Raw genomic sequence first — 15,471 nt, forward strand, 5'->3', positions numbered from 1 at the left:
AGTTAAGAGAGGTGCCATACTATTTATCATAAAATCAACAACAATGACCAAAAATAACCCTTTATTCCACATCACAAAACCCATGCACATGCTTTCAGAATGCCCCAACCATAACAGAGGCCCCAATATTTTCTTCCCTGTAAAAATCCACCACTGTACCGCAACACCCAACACTGTGCAAGCTTTGCTACCTCCAGTTTCTCCCAGGGCCGTGTTCTAATTTGTATGGGACACCCAGCATCATCCTTGTCCTGGTATGAGGGGCAAGAAAAAAGCAGGAGGCTTGCCTGACTGCAGCTGCAGGCAGGCCCAGGCCCAGGCCCAGGGGCAGGTAGGCCTAGGCGGGAGCACCCCTGCCGCAGGGTGGGCAACTCCGGCCCTACCGAGCCAGGGTCAACACGTGTATTTCAAGCGTGCATTTCCGTGCATTTGAGATGTTTCACACGGGCGAAAGCGCGCTGCTCGGAGCGCTCCCACTCGCCCCTCTGGGCTCTCCCCGGCACCCCGCTCCCCCAGCCCAGACGCCTCCGGGGAGGCCCAGCGAGGCGAGGCCTGGCCCGGCCGCCGCTGCGGTTGGAGGCAGGCGGCAGCGGTGGGGGCACCGGGCGGGAAAGGGCATTTCCTGGAGAAACCGCGCTGCTGGGGCAGAGGTGGGCAGCGGGAGTTTCCCGCCCGGAGCTCCGCGCTGCAGCGGGGGTGGAACAATTTCCAGGGAGAGGCGATGGCACCGGCGCGGCGGGGGCGGCCCTGGCCCTGCCCGCCCCCCCCCCAGCGCGCCGCCGCCCGGTTCCCCAGCCCGGTCACCTCCGCTCGCCGCCGCCGTCCCGCGCGCCCCGGCAGCCACCGCGCCCGCCACCGCCACGCCCCGTCAATGGCGGCCCCGCCCGGCCGGCCCCGGCCCCGGCCCGCTACCGCCCCCCGCCGCGGCCCTGCCCCCGCGCCGCCGGCCCCTGCCTCCCTGCCGCGGGGCGAGCGGGGGCGCGGTGGGGGAGCGCCGCTCCAGCGGTTCCCCGGCCGCTGTCCCCCTCGCCCGCTCGGCTGCCCTGATCGCCGTGGCCCCTCTCCTCGTCATGCCCCTGGCCCCTCGCTCCTCGTCCCTTGGCCTCTCTTCTTGTCATCCCCCCGGCGCCTCTCCTCTCCCCCAGCCTCTCCTGCCTGCCCCGTCCTGGCGACCTCCAGCGGCACCCGGTGATTTTCTCCCGTCCGCTGAGGAGCCATTCGCACTTTTATTAAAAAGACGGAACAATTGTAAAATATTAATTTCAGAGGGTTTTAAAATAACGTTTCCAGCCTGGTGGCCTGGCTCGGTGGGCGCGGCAGCTGTGGCAGGGAAAGCTCCCTTCTGGCGGCCTGGTGAAGTGGTGGAGAGACCTGGGGGTAACTGGGTTGTGGGGCGCGTGCGGGCGTACTGCCGAGCCCCGCTCTGAAGGCGAACGTGCAGGTCCCCGCGGCAATGCAGCGTGGTGCTTCTGTCTCAGAAACCAGGGTCTGATGCTGGCTCTGCTGTCGGCTCGTTCTGCCCATTGCACGCCGCTGAGTCAGAGCCAGCATGAACGGCATCAGCGACCGGCGGGCAAAACAGTGGCACAGCAGCGTCGGAGCTGTGGTAGCTGCCTGGCTGGTGGCGGCGGTGCCAGCGCTGCTAGTAACTGCGTGTGCTCGCGTATTTCCAGCCATAGCATGAGTCCCTGGGGCTGTGGGTGAGCGGTGGTTCACCATGATGCTGTCGGTACTTGGTGATGCATCCCTCTCTCACCGTGACAATGAGAGTCAGGAAATGGCTTACAAGTCTGAGGTGGTGTGTGATCTGGTAATTCACCTTTCTTGGTGGGAAATCTCGAATACAAACTGCAGAAATCCCACATCAATCTCTTTGTGCTCGACTCAGAGAGAGGATAAAGTGTAGTCATAGATCTGATTGTAGGATTGCTCCATTTAGTTTTAATTTAAGGGGAATTTCCTTCAGATCCATATGAAAAATAGGGAAAGAATGATTAAACTAAGCTGTTTTAGAAGTTAACATCTTAACAGGAAGCAAGAAAGTGTTGGGCATACAGAGAAGTGCTGAGAGAGCAGATGAGATGTGTGAGGACCCTCCACCACATCCTCCCAAGGAGAGCAGCTCCTCTTGCAGAGGGCAGCTGTTGCCAGGCACTAGCCCTCCTGCTCTGGCTTCCTGTTTTAGAAACTGAATACAGGTATTGTGCTTGTTCAAATACCATCACGGAGTGTGAAATCCAGACAGACGGCTTCTCATTAAGCAGAAATGTTTCACTTAACGGCTTATAGTATTCTTTTCCACATTGTACACCTGCCTGCAAAAATTGTGGCAACAGAATATAAGCTGTTTGGAAAGAAACAATATTACCTTCATTACCAAACCTACTTTTTATTTTATAATTTTATATTTTTTTATATATTTATATTTATAATTTATAATTTTATGAATATCTGTCTTGTGGGCTGACCCTTGTCATGCATAAAGGGGATTTTTTTTTTGACTTACCAAAATGTGAAAATAAATTGCAGCAGCTTTTCACACTAAATGTGAATGGTTTCCGTTGTTCCACAGACAGTTCAACGACAGCTGACCAAAGCAACTTCAGGCTTCTAGGTGGTGACTCCAGCAATTTCTATAATCTGGAAAGAAACCCAAATAAAACCTCAGTTTCCTAATTAAATTAGAACAAAATTAGAAAGCATTCAGAAATGCCTCCTATCTGTATCTGGAGGGAGATTGCTAAATAATGGAGCCAAAATTCCATGCAGTTTATTGCCACTAAATCCACCTGCTTTATATACTTCCCTAGTCACAGAGCTAAGTCAGGTGGTTTTTTTTTTTTCTTTTTAGAAGAATAAGAGGAAACACTAAGAAATGAAAACTGACCTAATAACTTTAGCAAGGGTGCATGTTTTATACCACTTCATAGGTAATACGATACAGATCCTGCTCTCAACAGCAAAACAAGTAGTTACTAAACTGGCACAAAATAACACAACTGAAACAGTTAAACAGGAAATCAGTGGATAATACCCATGTCCGTTATTGGATATAATGACAGAAACTGCTGCAAGAGCTATTGTTCCTATCAATGTTCACTAGAACAGGGAAGTAGAAGTTCAAATCAATAAAATGTGAAAGTTATTTCTTACTCTGAAGAAAATAGGGAAAGGGGAAATAACCACTTTCCCTGCAATACAAAAAAACTTCAGCTGCTTCTGGTTAAGTCCTCAACTATTATCTATCCTTTTTATATGAAAACATAAACCTCTTAACATTACTGATTTTCTGACATTTATCATCATAGCGTAGTTTGTTAAATACTTCCAACATTCCAGTCTGTCCTTGAAAAGAATCCAAGGAAAAATCTTGGACATTAGGAAAGTCTGAAATGCTAAGCCAAATCCAGAGTTTTACAACTGAACTTTATTTCCAAAATGAGAAAGTCAAGCTCTCACAATTTTAGATCACCAAATAACATTGTTAATAGTGATCATGTGCACAAAGCACATTAAGAAGCCACCTAATAGAGCATTATAAGGATAACACAGTGTGTCAAGAGCTGTATATCATCAGATCTAAAAGACGTGGTCTGTGGACTCCAGCTATTGCACAGTTACTGCTATCGGGCAGTGCTTAATCAGAGGTTACTCAACACTTTGTAGATGCTTTGGGGTCTACAAAGGGGTTGGAAAGGAGTACCAGAGTTTCGAGTCAGTTTTGGGACTGCAGGAAGGTTTCAGGTGATTGGGGGTAGGACAAGGATCTCTCACTTTGGCTGCTCAAATCCATTTCTTTCTAGGGCCCACAGACTTCCTCACCCCCTTGTACCCATCTTCTCCCACATCCATTGCAAGAAGCAACTCTTCCTCTTAGCTCCAGAGCCCCTACTCATCATCCAGTTATAAAAAAATCAACCAGAACAAAAAAAGCCAGAGGACCGCCCCTTCTTTCTTTCTCTGGGGCTTTCTTACCCTACTCCTGAGGGCCGGAGTCCCTCCAGGACTAGCTGCAGGGACAGGCTGCTGGCTGCAGATGCCATGGACACCCTCACCTCTTCCCTGCAGCCCCCAGCCAGCCAGGAGCTATCTCAGGTTCACCCATAGGTAAAGCGGTCGAGCTTCCAGTCTTGGGAATCTGATTTACCTGTGCTTTCAGCCAGCTCCAAAATTGATAAATAACTTTACCAGCATATTTTAGTGCTTCCTCTATGAAGGGAAGCAAAGCAGCCAGTCTCGTATCAGGTCAAGTTCACAATTAGGCAACAGAGGCAAACTTTGGAAAACAGAAGTTTGTACTCAATCTTACATCATCTGTAATGAAAATTAGTAACACACAAGTGATAGGTGAAGTAAGCCTGGACCTTATCATAAGCTGGCAGCCAGCAGGAGGTTTTGTGGCTAACAATTCAGGCTTTCTCTATGGTTGTAGTCTGATGATAATCCTACTTTTTATGAGTGCAAAAAAGGTTCACAAAACATGAGCTGCGGCCACTACAGATCTTGAGACAAGAAGAGGTTAGTATTCATCTCATTGAGATGTTACTGGCACAACAGGCTGTAACAATACTGCCAGAATCAAAGATAAAATTCATATCCATCTTTCAGAAGAAAATACAACTCTAGACAGATGATAGTAGATTACACTCCATCTGTGTGTTGTCTCCTGCCCTGCAGCTGCCGCGTTATGACTCAGTTGTTCGGGAACACAATGCCATCAGTCTCTGTTGTTGCTGCTTTCTTCACAGCAACACTTTTCCACGTTACTGTTGGATGATGCACAGACTGTGTCCTGACTCTGAAACCAGTTTGGCCTCCGGAATATTCTCCAAAAGTTGTTGATTAGGAGACTTAGTTATTGGCATTGTTTCTGGTAAGAGTTTTCTGTTTCACATGAGCTATTTTCATACCAATATGAAATCTGTTCTCTAAATCAGTGTTTATGCTGCTGTGAGGTGGTTTAGTGGGAAGGATTTCTTCACTTGTGATCTGTCTCCTTTGACTGACACTCAGCACAGTTACCAGCCTTTCAGAGTATATAAATCTGCAAATGTGAAAGTATGAACATGAAAGGCTCAGAAGCAGGAGGGACTACCCGAGTCACTGTTTCCAGTCTCCTGCAACGCATAATATCATGTCATCCCTTCCAGAAATCTGTCAGTACTCCTTTATAAAACTGGTTGGAACATTGGGTACAAGAACAACTGGTGGTTACAAACTTTTATATTTCCAGCCTGAACATCTGATGGCTGCGGTGTTCCCCATTTTAATTTGTCTGAACATTGTCCTGCTTTTATCTCCCAATCTGTTTATAGACTGCACCTGTTCTCAGCCTTCATCTTCCTAGATGATCAAGCCAAGATCTTCCACTGCCCAAGTTCTTTGTTCAGCTGGCCAACAACATTAATGACAGTAGGACAGGCCTTGAAGCCATTCATTAGTCACCTACTTCAGCCTAATAACTTTCCTTTTCAACATGACTCTTAACATAGCCCAGTAGACTATTCCTCTGCCTTAATACTTCCACATCTTCTCCAAATTAACCAATACATTATAATTTGTTACAGTGCTTTACTAAACCCCAAATACCTAGGATCCTTGTCTTCTCCTAGCCTGAACTCTCTTACCATATACAAGGGTATCTGCTCACTTTGGCATGATCCATCTTCAGCACAATCAGTGTTATATTTTGTCTTATCCTACCATTTTCTTCTACTCCTTTAACAAATGTTTCTTTCTAAACTTGTTCTAAAAGCCAACACATCCGAAGAGCCAGCCTTCACTAGTCCAGGTTGCTTTTTGTGTTAACAATGCACCACTTTATAGCATTGGGGGAACGTAGACTTTATCATTCCCCGATTTGAAAACTCAGTTCAGCTCTAAGTCAGGCCTGAGGAATGCCACAGACACTCGACTGGCTCCCCAAGAGCTGCTGACCCAGCCAAATCATTTTGTCTTCCTTCTCATTTTGCTGCAGTCCACCCTGTCACTTCAGACACTTGTTCTTTACTCACTGCACTGCCTGTCTTGCAGTATCAGTATTTTTCCTTTGACTGCCCATGCTTCTTTGACACTTCTAACCACTGTGATATCTTTATTTATCTGATTTGGGTTTTAATTCCCATGTACCCTCAGTTCTGATTTCACTTTACACTATAGGATAAGTATGGATGCAAAGTCTAACAGACTAGATACTTGCACTCAGCTGGGAAATGGAATTTTATATATCAATCTCATTTGTTCCTGCTGCATTGGGTGCATGGCATTTTACTGGGAGACACCTATCCTATGTTGCCTTCATACATATTTTCCATTCTACTCCCACGTACCTCTTGTGATGTCACAAGTCTTGCTTTATTCAAATTCTGCAAGGCTCATGGATACTGTGATACAAGGAACTGCCACAGTTCTGTCCACGGATGATGATGGACAGAAGTCTTTTGTTATTAAAAATGTGTGTTTTGTTCCTCTCCCTAATCATACCAAGGTGGTATGTCACCATGAGTGATCAGTTTGGAGCAAAATTTCTCATCATTTCAAAACCAGCTAAGACATTGTTGGTGATTCAGATGCTGGTGACAGCCCAAAAAGATCAGATTGTTGCCCAATATAGCAAGAAACATCTATTCCTTTAATTCTTGTCAAATATAACAACATATATACTATATTAGCATATCACATGATAGATATTCTAACATCTATACTAATAATTTTTAGTAAAAGTACCACTATTTGTGAAATATAACAAAAATGCTTGCTTTATATCCATGCTGTGGGAAAGGGAAACCTTTCAGAATATGTTTTTCTTCTGCCTAGTTTATCGTAGATGCTTTTTATCCCTCTCCCTCTAGAACAGAGTGGCTATACCAGGTCAGGCAAAAGTCCATCTTACTCGGCATCCTGCCTCTAAGAGTAGTCAAATGCTGATTTCTGCAGATGAATGAAAGTATATGTTGTGTTATTCTCCACGTGCTTTTCCAGGATCCAAACATTTTCAGCTGAGAGCCTCTTGTGTTGCTTTTGATGTGCTCTGACTATAGGAAGCTCTATAAGCCTAGTGTAAAAAGCTTTTTCAGGAGCCTTTTCAGTTAGGATCAAAAGATCCTTTCAACAGTTGTGGGTTTTTTTTAAACTTCTAGTTACACTTGCTGAAATTTAGGACAAGAATAAGTATTTTAATATTTTTAAAATAGTTGATGGTTTAGCAGCGTTTTCAACAAGACTTAAACAGTTCATAAAAGCACGTACTGAGAAATTAATTATTTGACGTGCAGAAGGTCCCCTTTGTTTCTGTGATTCTCAGGCAGATAGCTGTGGAAAACCAGATGACTCTTCTCACATTGTTGAATGATTTGTCTGATTTTGCTGGAAAATTTTAACCTTTTAATGAATGACTGTTACCCACTCACAAGCCCCTGCCAGCCATCTGAAAGTAGTATTTAGCCATTTATAAGCACTTCAGTATTTTTCAGTACATAAAGTTTTTCCGCTAACGTTGAAAGACAAGGTTTTTGCTTGATGCCAGGGATGCTAATTTCTGCCATTAATGCCTACCATGCTTTTACTATTTGGCTATTGCTAATTAAACCCATGCTTTTCCCAGATATGTATTATATGCTGAATTTCACAGAACAGAGAAGGTGAAGGAGTGAAATCGGTTAAGTGGTGTTAGGATCTGTATATGTCTAAGAATTTGCTATTATTTTTTACTACACCTAGAACTGCAATTTATGTTAAAGAATCATATTGAACAAAGGATGTCATGTTACTGAGTGGAATGTAAGAACTACTTAGGTTTCCAGATCTCCATCTATCGGATTATATGATGCAAAAGTAAGAACAGAACCACATAAATTGTTATATACATGCGTTGTACAAGGAATACTCCTATTTCCTGTGATGAGTTTTTGATATCGTGTAAGAAAATGACATCTCTTATCTACAAAGGTATTTTCCCCTTATTTGATGTCAGAGGGAAGGAAACCCCCAACCTGTCCCCACGAGGCATCCCACAGTGCCTATAATAATTCACACAATGATCTTGTGCCTTTTCCTATATGAGAAAACTTTCCCTTTGATTTAATATTCAATGTGTACATGAGTATATATAGGTAGCATGTGGTCTTAAAAAAGCATGAATCAAACATAGCTTTCCTAGAAGCAAAAATGCTGTTGCTCTGTATCTTCTTAATGAGTTGCTGTTTATCTGGCTCAGTGGGAAGTGCAACAGAAGAATTTCAAGTAAACTTCAGGGCTCTGGTGGATTTAGCAGACAAGAAGGTGGGTCATTGTCTTTTTCATTTTCTACAGTTCTTTTGATGGAAGTATAAAATCAAATCTGGGCTAGTTTCAGCTCTAATTTGCGTGTCCTGTGTTTTGTTTGTTAAACTTGAGATGCTGAAGCCACTGCATATCAACCTCTCCTCAGAAGCTGGTGCAATTGTTTCCCCAAAGGAAGTTCAGAAATAGAAAACCTGATGAAGATGATATGTAGAGATGCTTAACATTATGGCATTCACTTAGAAGAGAAATACCTTCTAACGCTATTTTCTTCTTTAACGTTTTAGATCTTTCTTCCAGTACCTGCCGGGAAATTTCAGGTAAGACTTTTAAAGCTTCTTTATTACTGCTGTTGTTAATAATTTGAAAAATGATGATGCTTTGTAGCAGATCTTGAGAGAAAGAGTTAGACTCCTAAAAAAGACCGAGTCTCACCAAAAGGGAATACACATGCTTATAGCATGTTCATGAGCAGTTCTATCAAATTCAGTGAAGTTCCTCATATGCAAAAAGTTATGGAAATACATAATCAATTCTAAGACCACGGTCTCTGAGACTTGCTGTATTCCTACCAGAGGCAATCTCAGGAGCTGTTGCAGGAATCTGAATACTGAGGCTGTTCTCAACAGAGCTATATGAGGTGCAGACCCTGAATGTGACCCGCTCTCCTTTAGGACAGAAGGCAGTGAATACCGTTTAGTACTGGAAACATGAAAATGTTCTTACCGCTTGGCAAACAGATGAGTTGAGCATAATGGAGTTTGTCTCCGAAGGAAGCAATTCACAGGCACGACAGACACAGCGTTGTTGATCAGTGGTTTTCAGCCTGTGGTTGGCAGGTTTCTCAGGCTCTGTGAACAAAGAAAAGGTTCGTGAAAAATAACTAAGAACAGGCAGCCTATTGTCGGAAGGCCTTATCTTTAGAGGAAGGTGAAAAGCAGCACTTTATAGACAGACGAGTATGGTGCTTCTGTGTGGAGATGGTAGCTGTGGAAGGCAATTAGCAGATCTAATCTCCCCAGGCTACTTGGTGTGATTTTGATAAAACTGCAATGGATTTTCATCCTCTTTTAGAACTCTTTTCTCTGTTTTTCCTTTATAATGATTTTTTTTTGTTATATGCTTTTTTTTCTCTCCTGCTGTAGATTTATATCAAATCCCAGAAAACACAGGAAAGGCGCCTTTCCCTAATTGTACAGAAACAGAGTAGGCAATAGATAATTTCTGTTTCTGCTCTGCCTGCAGTTATTGAATTTAATGAAAGATAGAATTTAACTCATTTGGCAGAATATAATTTTGCTGCTGTTTGTTATATTTTTTTCAGTGCAACCATGTTCCCTGTCACCTTGAAAAAACCATGGAACAGCTGAAAGTTTACTCCAGGAATGATCAAATGAGCATACATGTTTCTCTGATGGAGAAAAACATGGACCACATAATAGCAACTGTAAATAAGGCACATGCAGTAAGTTTCTTGTCAGTAATTTATAATGATTAAACAGGTAAAAATGTGAAATTACTGTGAAATGGCTGCTCATTTATTTTCAAAACATATGAAATGAAGCAACTCAGCACTCTCATCAACTAAAGTCAACAGCAAAATTTTGATGCCACCTCCTTACACTCTTAATTTCGCAATGTTGAGCATTACGTCTGCCACTTAGCAATGGCTTTATAGAAAATACTGACCTGACATTCATAGAGTCTGGATGGAAGTTAGAGTTTTCTAAGAGATGCATCACCCTTAGACAAATCCTGGCCTTGGTGTTAGCCAGGATATTAATAAGAAAAGGCCCTAAGCCACACCTCAGTAAGCAAAGTCAGCCAGGAAGAAATATTCCCGATTCTCAAAAGCATTCATTCCTCAAAAGCAAATCTCCATTCATTCGATCTATCTTTTCTTCGGATTAAATATCACCTTGAACAACCAGCCAACAATTCGGCAGTGATATGCTGGTTTTATTCCCTCCCTTATTCTCGCTATTATCTGTTGTTATTATTATTCTTCTAGAAACCTGAGAACAACCGTTCCTGTCCCACAAAAGGGATGCTCCTGCAGAGCGCTCTGAAGTGCTACGAGAGGTTCTTTCAAAAGCTGCATGAGAGGTGCTAGAAACCCTGCTGATGGGTGCTGGCGACCCGGCTGGTTGGAGACGTCTTACTCAACACTAGAGCTGGTTCTGACGGAATGCTGCGAAGCTGCCCCAGCGCCCCACGAAGCGATAGCGCAACATTTACATGAATGTTTTCTATGTGTATTATCAGATATTTATGTCTTATTGCAGGTATTAACATATTTATTTAACTTATAGAGAACTTTTATATTTGTACAGAGTCCTGACATTCAAATTGATAATGAATAAAAGAACTTAAAATTATTAATTCTTTTGTGGGTTTTCTGCACTATAATAATCAAAGTATATGTCAAGGCTTGGATAGAACTATGCAAGTGAAATGAATAAAATACAGATTAGAAGTCAGGTCCATTAACGTGCTCTCCTGCAGACATTTACAAAATTGGCAGAATCTTTATTTTCTGAAGGCAGGAACCACCCCAAGTCTCTCAGCCTGTCCCCATCGGAGAGGGGCTCCAGCCTCTGACCGTCTCCGTGGCCTCCTCTAGACTCGCTCCAGCAGGTCTGTGTCCTGCCTGTGCTGGAGCCCCCGAGCTGGACGCAGCGCTGCAGGGGTGTCTCAGCAGAGCGGAGCAGAGGGGGCGAATCCCCCCCCTCGCCCGCTGGCCACGCTGCTGGGGATGCAGCCCGGGGTGGGTGCCTCGCTGGGCTGCAGGTGCACGGTGCCCGGTCATGAGAAGGCACCTCTCTGAACAGCGCCCTTCCCGTGCAGCGGGTAAGGAAACGGCAGCATGTTCCCGGAGGTGCAATAAAACGGGAAACCTAACCCATGCAGAGGAGATATTAAGTGCCTGAAGAACAGCTTTCACAAGCAACTGTAACTGCACAACTGCTATAATTGATGCAAGGCTGGAGAACATAAGTTTTTTTCTTCTATTTCATGGTTCATTCCAGCTTTCTGCATAAAACTGAAAAACAGCAGCAAAGCCAGCACCTTACCACAGCGTTTGCAGAAACAATATAATCAAAATCCAAGCCAAAAGAAATTCCTTTCAACCAACCATTGCCAAGTGACTGTAACGTCATTACAAGTCATGCTAAAAACTCACCTTTCCTTCCAGACCATGCCAAATGACGTTAAAAGTGTCAGCTCTAACGTGATGCACCTAGGGGTGGGGATGATACTGCTCACCCATGCCAGGCTAACTCACGAGGTAAACACAGACAAATGCTCCCGACTGCTTAAAAGACCACACTGGAACCTAATTAACTAATTAAGCAGAAGAGAGCTCTAATTACAGTATATTTTAATGCAACTCACCTCACACCAACAAGCGTATTCTTTCACTACTCATTCACATTACCTTGCAGTGGGTCCGTCCACGCAGGGCAGAGCACAGGGAAACTTTTCTTTCTATTTTGCTCTTCTGGAATGATTTTACTTCCTGCATTAGTTCAGGTTAACAGAGTTTGGAGCACCTGTAATTCTCACTTTGTGCTGTGTGTTCTTCGGGAAAACTAGTGACAGGATTATAAGACAATTTAGAGTCCTTAGGAGCATTTAAAAAATACATTGAGTGGGACAAATGGATTTTCGGTGTGCTGACAATGTGGTGCATCGTTTGTGTGCCATCTGGCTAAACTATTGAAAAGCCATTTCAGAAGGGAAAGGCAAGGTGCTGTTTCAAACCACAGTCATCGAGGCACATGAATGAGGCTTTTAGGAGCCCTGGGAGGGAAGGGCGGTACACGCGAGGGCAGCAGGAGTTACAAGGCTGGCTGTGCAACCTTTACAATTCACATTCCACATACACAACGCTCTTCTCCCCTGTGAGTGAAAAGGAAAAGCCTTAAGGCTTTAATTTTCAAGATGTATAGGCAAAAAAAAAAAAAAAAAATTAAAAAAATCAAACAGGGACAGAGACTGCTCTTGGGAATGTCTCTTGCTAAATGCTGAGGGCACCCTGCACCGCGGCGGGCTCCACCTGCAGAGCCTGCCGTGTGGGAACCGAAACCCAGAGAGCTGCTTCCACAATAAACATCAGAAAACAAAGAAACAAAAAACTAGAGACAAACATACTGAATTGTCTAAGCTGAAAGAACTATAATCACAGGTTTCTGAGCTCCTGCCTGGAGAAGCCAAAGGATTTTAGAAACCAGAAGAGATGTTAAAGCTGCCAGAAGGAATTACTGAGATCCAAAGAGGAGAGCATCCCACCACTGCTCCTCTGCCTCATCACTTCAGGGAGTTGCAGGACAATGATTTAGATTATTTTTTTAACTATCCTGGCTACCATTCCCACTGACGTTTCCCATGATGCTGAAAAGCTTTCTGGTGCAGCCTGTGCTGGCCACTGGTCATGACTTAGGTCAGACTGGGGCAGAGAGTGAGCAGCAGATGACACCCACATTTCCATCAGCTTGGGCTGAGTCTTGAGCAACAGCTGGCTCCTCTGGGTGATCTTCCTTTCCCTGGCTTCCCTCTTCTCTTCTGCCTTTCTTTTTCTCTCCAGGAACAATCCCATGTGGTGCAACAGCTCAGCCAAACTGGTCGCAGGGTGGCACCTGGCACAGTCCCCCTGAGAGCATTGCCCAGTGCTAGGCATGAACCGTGCTGCTCCCCTCACCTACCTGAGCAATTTCTGCCCTGGCTTGTCTTCAAGCAGCAGCAATAGTGAAAGCCAAGGGCAACAGAATAAAGAAGTCACGGGCATCTGGCCAGAGTTTTGCGTTTTCTTCCAGGTGTCTTTAATGCCATGGAGGAGCCTGGCAAAATCAGGTGTTTCTTGCTACAGGTCACTTTGTGTGGAGAAAGGGAAAATCTGTGAAAAAACATACTCAATTATGTATGCTAAAGAATTAGTAGATACTTAATAAACTATACATACTGTACCCTCGACCCAGTCCACAGTGGCAGGCTCTGATCTCCCTTCTTAACTGAAGCAAAGTAAAAACCTTTCTCCCCTGAAGAAACTGGTCAGATACTGCACGTTTCCAGAAAGCAGTCACTCCCATGGAGCGTTCCAGAACCGTAACAGCCTGTTTCCTAAGAAAAGATTATACTCCATGTAATTTAGGTCAAGACCAAAATTTCTCAATTTCCCTGGCTTGGGACTGGCCTTTGAACAAGCAGCCAAGCAGTTTCTGTGGCAGGGGTGATCCAGGACCTGGTGCACCACAGAGCAGCACTACTTTGGGATGCTTTTCTAGCAAGAACAAAATCCAGGGATTTACCTTTTATCTCTATTGCACAAAGCAGGATTTCTGCTCACAGCTGGCACATCCCAGCCTGGTTTTGCACACACATATGTACCCCACTTCACCAGCACCCTAACAAGGGGCACGCGCTGGAGGAAGGCAGCAAATAGCTGTGCATTCATTCCCTAAATAGGGTGAATATGACTCAAGACCCCCTGCTAGTGACTTGCTGTTTGCACTTATCCAGCTTTTCTCTAATTCTGTTAGAGGTGAGAGTATAACTAAAGGTTAAAACAGTCTCTACAACCCCAGGAGAAGGGTCAGTTTGGGGTTAGAAGACTTGCCAGCATAAAGGAAAATTCTGTTTCAGTTGGATTGCTTTAAACTAAGCACCTACCACAAAATATTGAAACATAACTACTGACAGAAAGCATTTCAGAGCATTTCTGCAGATTAGTGAAAGTATATTCATACTCTAACAGAAAGGACAGCGGGTGGCTGGGAGCACTTGTGGCCCCTGCAAGTCACCGACTCATCTCTGGGTGCTGGGATGGATCCGGATCAGGAGGCGGCAAACCCTGCGGTCCTGAGCAGCTCTGCTTTCCCAGGAGCAGAGAGAAGAGCTGGCCAGGAGGGGTTCCCACAAACCATGGTCTCAGCTTTTTAGGTGGCCAAGTACGTGACACTGGCTGCAGCTGAAATCCATACGGGCCACAGAGGCTGGGCATTGCAGCCACTTTGGAGATGCCCAGGAAACACTTATCTTTAATAAATGAGACATAACATTTACTGATGAGGTTAATCGATGAAAGGTAGTTTCCATGTACAGGATTACATCAGTCAAAAGCTGCTTATTTATTAAGCAGGATTTAAAAACCAAGATATGGTCTCCAGAGTCCCATGATCTCCTCATACATCTAGCATGCCCTTTCAGATAAGGGAGGAAAATGCAGACACAACTCAGAATCTGTCACAAATGTCACTCTGACCTAGGGCTCTGTTTACCCACACACATTCATCCCATTTACCACCGAAACACCCACACACCATTTTGTAGCGCATCCCCTCGACAGCGCCTGTGGGCTGCACACCCTGGCCAGCAGCGCTGGGCATTAGGGACACCCCCTGGACACCCTTTGGACCCCCCTTGCTGTTAACACCTCAGGAAGGGGGGGGGCAGGGGAGGAATCACAGAGATCCTCACCTTGGAGCGTTACCTGCACCCCGCAGCACTGCTCCGACCAAGCCCTCCACCTCCCGGGGACCTGCCCCGGTGGCTTCGAGCAGCCGTGGCTGTCTTCAGGGAAAAGACGATCTAGGAAATGAAGTCTGTTCCCCGATTTTCAGAAATTTCCATTTTCCTGAGCCTGGCAGGCTAGAGAGACACAGTTACTGCACCACATCCATGCTACATTTTGTACTCGCACCAGCAGAGAAACCTTATCTGAGCATCATAACTTCATGCTTATCTAGATGAAGGAGCAAAATCAGCTACTGCAAACAGTTGCAGCTTCCAGCTAATGATGCCAGGAAGAAGATAGGAAGTGACAGTAACATACAATAGCTTGGTAGCTCCTGCGTGCACTTCAGGTCCACCTCCTCTGGGCACCACAGTGTTTCAAGCCATGGTTTCTGCAGGGACTTGGTGCTGCTGCAGCTGGGAGGGTCAATCCTGCGCTGGGTACCAGGCAGCAAGTGCTGAGCAGCTTCCATGGCCGCCCAGGTGCTGGCAATGCAACTGAGCCACCAGCAGGTTCGGGAAAGGCCACGCTTAAGCAAGCTCAGCGTTAGTCTCGCCCATTACGGGCCTGGCGACTCACCCGCTCAACTCTCCCAAGGCGCTCACCGGCTCTGCCAAGCCCGTTACCGCAGGCACAGGCCATGGGAATCGAATCAGGAATCGCTGCTTCTCCGCACG

At 45.2% G+C, this 15,471-nt stretch overlaps 1 protein-coding gene across 2 annotated transcripts in view; it reads right to left on the minus strand.

Annotated features, from left to right (window-relative positions):
- The window catches only part of RAD50 (RAD50 double strand break repair protein), a 36,960-nt gene extending 22,103 nt beyond the window's left edge, over window positions 1-14,857 (minus strand). The window contains exons 1-4 of one of the 2 annotated variants that reach the window (XM_040603819.1): window positions 14,758-14,857; window positions 12,987-13,177; window positions 9,007-9,131; window positions 2,507-2,640 (exon numbers count right to left, since the gene is read on the minus strand). The gene's annotated coding sequence lies outside the window, so the exon portion shown is untranslated. Of the gene's footprint in view, window positions 1-804; window positions 857-2,506; window positions 2,641-9,006; window positions 9,132-12,986; window positions 13,178-14,757 lie in introns of those variants that run through there. The other variant, XM_040603820.1, reaches the window with a different exon arrangement.
- Window positions 14,858-15,471: the final 614 nt, after the last annotated feature.

The sequence above is a fragment of the Falco naumanni genome, chromosome 8 (genome assembly GCF_017639655.2).
Source record: "Falco naumanni isolate bFalNau1 chromosome 8, bFalNau1.pat, whole genome shotgun sequence".
Taxonomy (NCBI): domain Eukaryota; kingdom Metazoa; phylum Chordata; class Aves; order Falconiformes; family Falconidae; genus Falco; species Falco naumanni.